The sequence below is a fragment of the Peromyscus maniculatus genome, chromosome 9 (assembly GCF_049852395.1).
Source record: "Peromyscus maniculatus bairdii isolate BWxNUB_F1_BW_parent chromosome 9, HU_Pman_BW_mat_3.1, whole genome shotgun sequence".
NCBI lineage: Eukaryota > Metazoa > Chordata > Mammalia > Rodentia > Cricetidae > Peromyscus > Peromyscus maniculatus.
Genome location: NC_134860.1, coordinates 21,510,251 through 21,521,720, shown reverse-complemented (window position 1 = coordinate 21,521,720; position 11,470 = coordinate 21,510,251).

Here is an 11,470-nt window from a genome sequence, read left to right as displayed (position 1 = left end):
CAAATCATCCAGCAGACACCTAAGGAAGCTCCATTAAGGTAGTTAGAATTCTCAAAAAAGAGAATCCAGAGCAGAGGAGAATGTGCCTTAGGATAACAACAACTAACACCATAAAGATAACAGCATCAAATGGGGTTTGCATACAGGAGAGTTGAGGCGGCCAACTAGAGTCTTTGTTTAAACCTCTCCAAGGCTGGAGTTCCCACAGCTGAACTCCTGGCTTCTGTTTCCCGCTGTGCATGCTTCTCTGTCCCAGGATAAGTAGCATCTATCCTTTTGATGTTGAAAAAGTGCCCAGGAGTGATTTATCGCCCAGCTATGTTTAAGGACACGCGTTTTTCTTTAACAATTTACCCTCCTGTTCTCAAGGACATGGTACTTCCCCACAGAACAGTGAATGGTTCAGTCGAGGAAATTCTTTTTCCTCAATATTGTCTGACACTGTGTAGAAGCCAGTGGAAATGTTTTCCCATGTGGAATTTCACTTAGTTCAAAGCCTTTGGGTGATGAAGGATATAGCAGAGTGAAGGACATGGTCTTCTTTCAGGCTGTTAACAATTTCCTCTTCATTTTCTTGCACACAATGAGTTGCCATGAGGAAGGAAGATGAAAGTAGAAAAGGAAAAAAATCTTCAAAATAACACAATCAGACCTTCTAGTGCACATAGACGGGGTGAGATGAAAACCACTCATCGTGTTACTCCAAGTTCTACCGAAATGCTGTTTACTTACAACAGACATACACATTCCTCTGTGTTCTCAGGGTTTTGTGACTCTACTAGTGGGTGTTCTGAGCCCTGAAGACATCTCTTAGGTTTCATTCTGCTGACTGCACTAAAGCCAGGCGGGACCTTTGTGATAGTAACACATCACAATTTGGAGTGCCGGCGATCCCTATGGGACATTCCTGATAAGTGAACTACTAGTTGGTTTTCAGAAAACTCAACTGTTTCCCCCACACTTTGACAAAACATCATTCAATGGATACGCTGGGTACTCTTGGCTCCCCAGCCCCAGGTCTTTCCTGTATGTTGGGTTGTATCATACTGGCCAGCCTTGTATGAACACCTACTCTATCCTAGGAATCATGCTTCACCCCTTCATTCTACCTCTAATCCTCGAAAGCAAATAAGAAAGCGTGAGTTTCCTGATGATAGGTCTACTGTGGTGATGTTTGCACTTACCTTCCAAAACTGCTCACCTAACCCACTGCAAAAAACAAAACAACAACAAAAACCCACATATACCTGAAGAAAGGCTACCTCACTGCCCCCCAGTAGACTAGTTCCATTGTAAATGCACTCACTGAGGTCATAGCATGAATAGTGATTACTCTTTGTGACACTCGTGTAGTATCCCAATGGCTTCTTGAGGCCTAACCAAAAGGTGTTTTTGTTTTTGTTTTCTGGGACAGTCTTGCTGTATCGCCCTGTCTGGTCTTGAATTCACAGAGATCTGCCTGCCTCTGCCTCTCTTCACCCCAACTGCTGGCATTAAAGGCATGCACCATCAAACACTAAGGTATTTTGTCCTATGAGCATTTGGAAGTCAACTTCTGGAAAAGCTGCAATGCATGATAGAAGAATTTATCACAATGGAAGTTAGGAGTCATGAAAGGTATAGATAAGAAAAGATGACAGAAGCATTTTCCTTCCAAGAGGAGACAGTATGCTATTATATCACTCTCAACTTTAGATGATAAAATTATTGGCAAATGAATGATACAGGTAAATTTTTTGGAAAAGGTGAATCAAATCATGTTGATAATGGAACTAGAAAGCCCCAAAATGAAAAGACTCCAATGAAAGCACAAATATTCCCTGATTTATAGGTTTCTGGGGCTGGTCTGTTTAGTTTCAAAGAACTGAGAGGGTTTTTTATGTTTTTATTTATTCTTTAACAATTTCATGTATGCATACAATCTTGATCATATTCCCCAACTCCTCTTCTACTTACTCTATACCCTATAACAAATTCCCCCTCACACTTTCATGTCCTCTTCTTTTTGTTAATAACCCATGTAACAGGCCCCCAGATCTTAGCACAACTGATACCATGATGAGAGTACCATTCAGGCTGTGGAACCCAGCACATAGGCAGCAAAGCCTGTCAAAAATAAAACAAAGACCTAAGCCATTGAAGTCCATAGTTCTGGGAAAGTCTCTAAATGTACTAACCTTGCCTTTTTGGCTTATGTAGTTCTGCTTCTGGTTAACTATCCTTGCTAATTGAGGTGTGTTGACCCAGGTAGTGGTTTTTGTTTGTAAAAGCTCACCCTGAGAAAGGCTTTGGACTGCATTGAGGTCCTGAACAACCAGTGTAGTCAGTGGCTGCCTAATAAAGACTTTCTATTGGCTGAAACCTGTGTCTGAGTGGTCTTCTCTGGTGGCTCCCTCACAACATTTCTGGAGGCCCCAGTGAGATCCCCAGAGACCAGACCTAAAGTCTCAGAACCCCTCAGAGTAGGTAAGTAAGAGTACAGTGGTCAAGGGAGTCTTAGGAGGTGCACAACCTCGTATGTTACAGGGCCCCAGGACTCCCTTTGATCAATTGCTGACTGACACTTCAGAAAAATCTGACACTTCCAGCCCAAAAGGGAACAAAATCAAAAGTTACCTGGTCTATCACTTCCAGGGGTAAGTCTAGCTATGGTATCTTCTGTTTAGGACACAAAGGAGAGTCAGGATGGTCATAGCCACTGATCCAGCATCCAGGATCCATGTGAGATGGCACTGGACTTTCCTGGTCTATTTGGATGTATGACTATATATAGTGGCCACCCCTGGAAGTCTTGACTATGTGTCTGTTTGTGTGTTTCTATCAATTCTGTTGGTTGGGCAAACAGATCTAAAATGGAAGGGGGAGTGAGCTTCCCTGAGATGTTGCATTATTTCCTGCAGGCTCATGGGCTGTGCCCTCCTCCCACCCCTGCTTTCCCCCAGTGACTGTGGCTGCAGTGCCAGCAACTGCTGCTATTGCTATGGCCACGCCAGCTGCAACCGCTGGAGGAGGCCACTGTGGACCACGGTGGAGTTTGCTGCAACCCAAGGGAGGTTTTGCCAATGAGAACATGTGATGACTATTCCTCACATTCTTCCGAAAACTCCGGACCTGCTGTGAAATCAATTGCCCCTCTCTTGGAGTTGGGTGGCCTCATGAGAGTTTAGGCCATCTAGAAGAAAGTGACTGGGAGACTCTAAACAGTTTCCCAGTGTTAACCAGCGGCTTTCTCTGGAGAGATACCAGTGTCTGACTTTTCCAGTGATGCAGATCATTGGTTGAAAGAAGACATAAACCACATCCAATTCTGTAAAACTTCAGCCTAGCCAGCCTGCTGCCAGATGATAACCCAGTAGAACCACTCCAAGACAGCAAACCAGTGAGGGCCATCAGACTCAAAGGACCAGAGGGGGGGCATAGCAGGCTATGATTCCACGATGTTGTAGTAGATACAAACAGGGTCCCTGGCACCCACCTCATGAGGAGGGATGTTTCAGGGTACTGTCCCAGCCCCAGCCCCTCCAGCTCTGGACAGAAGGAGCTCACAAGCAGGCACTGACCATGCAGAAGCTGCTCATGGCCACTGTGAAAGATGGACTCAAGAAGTTTCAGCTCCAGCCCCAGCTGCTACTGCCCCTGCAAATACAGCACTGCATCTCCACTCCTCCATGGGGCTGATGGCCCTGAGCCTCCAGCCTCCACTCTGGGCTCTGATGCCACCAAAGTCCACACTTCCTGAAAGTGACTGATGCAGTCCAATCCATCATAACTGAAGAGGTATGAAATAGGAAGAGTTTTGTTCAAGGTAAAACCAGGTATTCCGGGAGCCAGAGTTCTCACCTTGAACAGGACAATGTGGGTCCAATCTCTCAGCCAAGGGACTTCAGCACAAAGCGCTGAGCTTCTGGCACCAACCCAGACCTTTGGTGGGAATAGGGCAAACCATCTCTGTGTACACAATCAGTATGCATTTGCCGTAGACCATGTCAACAGGGCCCTCTGTGGAGAGAGGGGGCTCCTCACCTAAGCTGCAAAGGAAATGAAAAACAAAGAAAAAATCCTGGCCCTACCAGAAGCTGCCAAGAGAAGTAGTTATTGTCCACAGCAACATGTGTCAGAAGGAAATCCCCTGGGTCCCGAGGAAACAGGGCAACAGAAATCTAGGCAGCCACCAGGAAGCCCGAGAACCACTGGGGCCTCTCCAGACTCTACCCTGAATTGCTCCAGAGCCCAATCTATGCACAAAGAAATCAAGTGGGCAAAAGGGAAGATGCCAACAGAAGGCAAACGCGTGATGGTTCTTGCCGGATGAGAGACCTGTATTCTTTTCTGTTATGAGAAGATGGATGGTCGCCAAACTCTACCAGGCCACCCATCTGGAGGCAGCCAAAACTGCTGAGTCCAAATTTTTTTTTAAAAAATCCCAGATTTGGGTTGCTCATCTCCCTGGGGTCTCACAGTTGCCTGGCCTTCATGGCCAAAGTTTTCCTAAATCTGGCAAAGCTCCTAAAAGTTGATTGGAGACTAAACTGTGCCTAGAGGCCACAAAACTCAGAACAAGTAAACTAAATATGTCCTTGATGGGTGAAAATTGAGCCAGCCTCCTACCTTTTGCTCTGCTAAGGGCCATGTTGATCAAGATGTTCATAAGGCAAAAGTTACTAACCATTCCCTCCTTAAGTATTTACGGGCTCTGCAACATACCCAGTGGACAATTCATAAAGAGTTTGAGAGGCTGTATCCTTGCTTGCCCACAAGTTCCAGCCTGGTGACCTTTGTAGTAAAGAGGATCCCGACCAAGCATCTGGAACCAACATCCTGTGGCCCTCACCACCCATACAGCAGTGAAGGTTGCCAGTGTCATCTTTGAGCCATGACACACAGCTGAGGGAGCCCCTAAAGATAAGACTGGCACTGTTTGTCCTATTTGCTGTTCTTGTCTTCTCATGGAAGAGGCCCAAACCCCATAAGCCAGGACCATGGGTGTCGGGGGATATTCAATCACACTGTGAAGCCTGAGTTTGCATTTGTGTTGATTAAATAAAATTGACCTTGGGTCAGGAGGCTGAGTTAACAATTAGTTGACAGAAAGTCATCACAGAGCACCAGAGGTCATCCAGGAGAAACAGAGAGATACAGGAAGTAGGGGGGTGGGGTTTGAAGTGGCAGGAGTTTTTCTGGTTTGGCAGAGTGGAAGCGCCAGCTTTCCGGAGACACCAGCAAGGAGAGAGGGTTAGTTTTTTGCTACTCAGCCTCCCTGAGCTCTCAGGTTTTCACCCCAGCCTTAGAATCTCCAGTCTTATTTTTAAATCAAACGAGTGGCCAGGCTGCTGCTAGAGAAGCAGGCCAGTAACTGCAGAGCTGCAATTGCTGGTTGAAATAGCCGTAGATTAGGGCACAGCCACTGCCAAGGTTAAAACAACACTTGGGTATAAAAATTTAAAAAGACTGGAATTGGGGATCTCATAGCCAATCTATCCACTGAGGCTCAACCCACCTTCCTGTTGCTAGAGTTTTCCTGCCTTGCCCACAGTCAGCACAAATCTTTGTCACCCGCCAGTCCCACAGCCGCTCGGACCCAACCAAGTAAACACAGAGACTTATATTGCATACAAACTGTATGGCCGTGGCAGGCTTCTTGCTAACTGTTCTTATAGCTTAAATTAATCCATTTCCATAAATCTATACCTTGCCTCGTGGCTGGTGGCTTACTGGCATCTTCACATGCTGCTGGTCATGGCGGCGGCTACAGTGTCTCTCCGCATCAGCCTTCCACTTCCCAGAATTCTCCTCTCTCCTTGTCCCACCTACTTCCTGCCTGGCCACTGGCCAACCAGTGTTTTATTTATTGACCAATGAGAGCAATTTGACATACAGACCGTCCCACAGCACCTTCCAGGTAGATTTCTGCAAAATATTGCATACAGGGGCTGCTGGGGGATGACTCTAATGCTCCTGGGGAACAGCATACCCCTAGGGCTGTTGGTCACTGGTAAAGAAAGGGGGCTCCAATCTATCCAATATACCATCCCTGCCCAGCTGATGTCCCCTTAAGCTCCTGGAAGTCAGGTGAATGTCATTGTGCTCAGTAGGCTTGTAAAGCTGAGTCCTCCTGGAAGCATGCTAATCCCTTCATAACCCTATAAAAGAAACCATCATCACCTACCTATGGTCACAGGCAATGCAATCCCATATCCATAAAGGTTAGGGCCTGGCAGGGATCCAAAGGTCATTATTGAGAAACTGGTAGAACCTGGGGTACAACCTGGGAGTCAGGTTAAACTTGCATGGTCTATACCCAAGTAGCAAATTTGCCATTCAAAAGAAACATGTTCCTAGACTCATCAGGCCAATCAACCCAAACCAACCCATCTTGGTATCCCTGAAATAAAAGCCTCCTAATGTGGCAAGTCCCCAAACTCCAATTTCCCCAGAAATTACTCTGGTAACCTCAAAGATAAAAGGGGCAGTGGAAGACAGGCCCTTAGTGTTTGGGATGCTAGAAAGAATACATAAGCTCCTTAACTATTCTCAACCTGACACAGGTTAGGATTGCTGGCTGTGCCTTGACCCAAAGCCGTATATTATATTAGAATTGGAACTAATCAAACAATAAGCTACAACTCCAACTCTAATAGCTGTAGAGTGGGTTAATATAAACTCACCCTGGAAGACCTCCAAGGGAAGGGTGCCTGTTTAATGTCACCAAGGCAACCCCTGGATAGATCCCTTCTGCTGACTCCTGTAGCCCTACACAGCAGGTTGATTCCAGAAAAGGCAGGTGAGGGTATTTCCAGTTCCCAGAGACTACCTGGCCTGCTTGCACTAGTGTTTAACCAAGTGTGCATCTTCCAAATTGTTTGCCCTGGAGGAAACTCCACTCCTTTGCATTCTTGTGTATGTTATACTACAGGTGTTCATCTGCAATGAAGAAAAGATCAGGGTCTACCTAAATCTAGATTCTGGGCTTCCCCATGCATTGCAAGCAGTCCGCATTCTCATTTCCCTGTGGATAGGGGCAGACATTGCTGGTTCCACTGTAGTTGAAACTTCAGCCCTAGGTATGCAGGATACAAACTCTAAGGAACCCAATATTCAAGTAGACATAGGTCTGGGCCATTGGGAAAATTCTGCTTTCCATCTGGAAGGCCAGTTAAGATTTTTTAGCTGAGGTTTTTATTAAGTATCAAAGAGGATTGGACCTCCTCTTTATGAGACAAGGAGGCCTCTGTATGGCACTGGGAGAAACCTGTTGCTTCTATACCAAACAGTCAGGGGTAATTAGAAAAAGTTTAGCACAGTCAGAAATAACCTTCAGAAAAGAGAAAGGTGACATCATTAATAATCTGACAACTGGTACTGACCTTTTTGTGGGTGCCATGGGCCCTGGCCCCCAACTGGGAGTGGCTGCGGCCTTGCTTGCTGATCTCGATCAGATGTCCTCCCTATTCAGATTCCCTGCCAGTATCCACCCTTCTGAATGCTTAAGGGAAGTTCCTTGTTTGTGTATCCTGCATTTTGGGCGTTAACTACTTAGATGCAAGATTGTAGAACATTGGGTCTGGAATGTAGACCATTGACAGCGAACTTCTGCCCTCCGGGGGTTCCTCCATTTGTGCTGTAAGCCTGTACGTATTTAAGGTTTCTTCCCTCTTTCAATAAACGGCATTCGACATCCAATCGTACGGATGACCCGCTGTCTCTTGTCTCTATTTTTTAATCCGCAGCCCTTCGCTCGGACATGGTGAATGGATATTGGTAATGCTGGCGTTACCGCTACAGATGGAGGTTCCTACCGAGGTCTGAGAAAGAAGGACCAGCTGACGGACACTCTTGGAAGGCCGGCCGGCATTTTAAAGGTAAGAGTGGATTGAAATGGGTGCGGCTAGCTCACAGTCACTCCTCGAGGAACAATTAATTGGACTGTTGAGGCGGCAAGGCACTATTATTAAGAGCAAGACGGCTAAAGATTTTGTTCAAGTCCTCCAGAATGCTAGTCCTTGGTTTCTGGTCTCCGGAGGATTTAATATACCAGATTGGGAACAGGTCAAGGTTGACTTACAGAAATATTTGCATAAAGAAGGACCTGATTCCGTATCCTTAGCTACTTTTTCTTTGTGGCGCTTGGTTAAGGATGCATTGCTTAGTGATGATATTGAAGTCCAAGAACACTTAAATGAAGCTAAAGCTGTGTTGGAGGAGTCTCAGATAGAGGAGGCTCTCAGAACCCTTCAAACTTCTGATGTTTCTGATTCGGCAGAGTCGTCTTCCGATTCTGCAGAGTCATCTTCAGAGGGTGATGATGTAGAAGTCAGATCAAAAAAGGATGCTAGATGCCTAAGAGAGAAATCACAGATTTCTCGCAAGGATAGACCTCCAGCCCATAACCTTGACTTTTGCAACATGGAGGTCCTTCCTTCCACACCCATGGAGGGATTGACGGGGGGGAGTTGCTTACCCGGTTATAGAGACTCAAAATGCTCAAGGGCAGAGACAAAGGGAACACAATCCTCTAGATTTTAAAAGCATCAAACAGCTCAAGGAAGCTGTGATGTCATATGGGCCCCATGCTCCTTTTACCACCGCTATACTTGAATCTTTTTCTGCCTTAAATTGCACCCCTAGCGATTGGATGCAGCTGTATTGCGCTGCTCTATCTGGAGGGGATTATTTAATTTGGAGGAGTGAGTTTCAAGAACATTGTCAAACTACAGCTAATAGAAATGCTGCTGCAGGCTTCCCGGCTCATAATCTTGAGATGCTCACGGGTACAGGGCAGTATGCCACTTTACAAGCACAGATTTTGTATGATCCTACAGTTTATGCACAGATTAGTGTGGCCTCTACCAGAGCGTGGAAAGGGCTACCTAATAAAGCTGCTGGTGAACAACTATCTAAAGTCATTCAAGGGCCGTCAGAACCATTTGCAGAATTTGTAGATCGCCTGCTTCAACTAGCAGGGAGAGTGTTTGGAGATGTTGATCAAGCCATGCCCATAGTAAAGCAACTGGCCTTTAAAAATGCCAATAAATATTGCAAGGAGGCCATTAGGCCTCATAAAAATAAGAGCTCAAATGATTATCTTAAACTATGTAGAGATAAAGATGGGCATCACATCATGGGACAGGTAATGGCCTCAGCCATGAGGGGGATTAATTCTGGAGAAAACCACCCAAAAACCTGTTTTGGATGCGGCCAGCAAGGTCATATTAAGAATAATTGTCCTGGAGCCCAAGCAACGGCAAAGACACTGGGACTTTGCCCGCGATGTAAAAAGGGACATCACTGGAGTAATGAGTGCCGATCTAAGGTTTATGCTCAGGGAAATATGTTACCGCCGTCGGGAAACGGGCAGCGGGGTCCGCTCCGGACCCCCCGAAGCCAGGTGTACGGAGCCCTGGATACACCTGTCCCATCCCCAGTTTCCCACCATCCCATCCAATTTGTTCCTCGAAGGAACCCCTTTTTGTCCAAGACCTTATCAGAGGCACCCCTGGAAGCACAGGATTGGACCTCTGCTCCTCCACCAGAACAGTATTAACACCTCAGATGGGTCCCCAGGCTCTCGGTACTGGAGTTATGGGTCCACTACCTGCAGGGTCTTTAGGACTGATTCTGGGCAGGAGTAGCGCTCATGCAAGGTATTAGAGTAATTCCAGGAGTGATAGATAAAGACTCTGAAGGGGAAATTAGAATCATGGTTGAGGCTGGTAAAGGGGTGACAATTATTCCCCAGGGTGCTCGCATAGCACAACTGCTTTTGATGCCCCGCTTTCATACTAATAATCCTTTTCTTAAACCACACAGAGGTGAGGGTGGATTTGGCTCTACGGGCCCTCTAGCATGCTGGGTTTCCACCTTAGAACAAAGACCCATGCTAAATTTAAAAGTTAATGATCACAGTTTTCAGGATCTTTTAGATACTGGCGCTGACACTTCAGTTATTTCTTTAAAACATTGGCCCGAAGCTTGGCCCCTTAAAGATTCTACCTCTCACCTACAAGGTATCGGCACAGCTCAGACGCCATTACAGAACAAGCTACTTTTAAAAGGATGAGGAAGGTCATGCAGGAACTTTTCAACCATTTGTGCTACCTGACATTCCAGTGAACTTGTGGGGACGGGATGTGTTGGATGGCATGGGAGCGGTGCTTACTACACAGCCTGTACAACAGATGCTGAAGAGTCAGGGCTACTGCCCGGGCAAAGGCTTAGGGAAAATGTTGCAAGGAGACCCGCTCCCTGCGGCAGACAAAAACTGTGTCACTAGGGGTCCTGGCGATACTAGAGGATTAGGGTCTTTTCCATAGGGGTCACTGCACAGCAGCCTTCAATAATACAACCGATAAAAATCACTTGGAAGAGTGATGACCCTGTATGGGTGGAGCAGTGGCCCCTTGCTAAGGAAAAATTGGAGGCTGCGTATGCATTGGTTAAGGAGCAGTTAGATGCTGGACATATCATTCCTTCCACTTCACCTTGGAACTCACCTATATTTGTTATTAAAAAAAATCAGGAAAATGGAGGCTATTACAGGATCTTAGAGCTATAAATAAAACCATGCTTCTCATGGGAGCAACACAGCCTGGCTTGCCTGCCCCTGTGGCAATTCCTAAGCATTGGCATTTAATTGTGGTTGACTTGAGGGATTGTTTCTTCACCATTCCTTTGCATCCCGAGGACAGTCCTCGCTTTGCTTTCAGTGTTCCTTCAGAAAATCTTAAGGAACCTTATCAGAGATATCAATGGGTGGTATTGCCTCAAGGAATGGCCAATAGCCCTACTATATGTCAAATTTATGTGTCTTTGGCCCTAGCTCCAGTTCGAAAAGCTTTTCCAGGTGTTTATATAATTCACTATATGGATGATATATTAATGGCTGCTAAAGATAAAAAACTTGTTTTTGATGCCTTTTCTTATTTACAAGAAGTTCTTAGCTTGGCTAATTTACAGATAGCCCCAGAAAAGGTACAGGTATCTTTTCCCTATCATTATTTAGGTCATGAATTGTTACGCACGGGCATACGCTCACAAAAGATTACTCTGCGTATGGATCAGCTACGCACACTTAATGATTTCCAAAGCTTTCTGGGAGATATTCAATGGCTTCGGCCCACTTGAAAAATTCCAACAGGTCAGCTTCGCCCCTTGTATGATGTCTTAAAGGGCGACCCTGACCCTTCATCTCCCCGTAAATTAACAGCTGAAGGACGTGTAGCCCTACAACGTGTGCAAGAGGCCCTGGAACAGGCTCACGTACAGTATATAGATCTTAATTCTCCCTTATTGTATTTGATATTTTGTTTTACTCATTCACCTACTGGAGTGTTTTGGCAAACAGGTCCTATTTTATGGGTACATTCCCCAGCTTCTCCAGCAAAAATCATCACTCCTTATCCACAGGCTGTCGCTCAGATTATATTTAAAGGAATCAAGATCAGTGTTCAAACTTTTGGTAAGGAGCCAGATA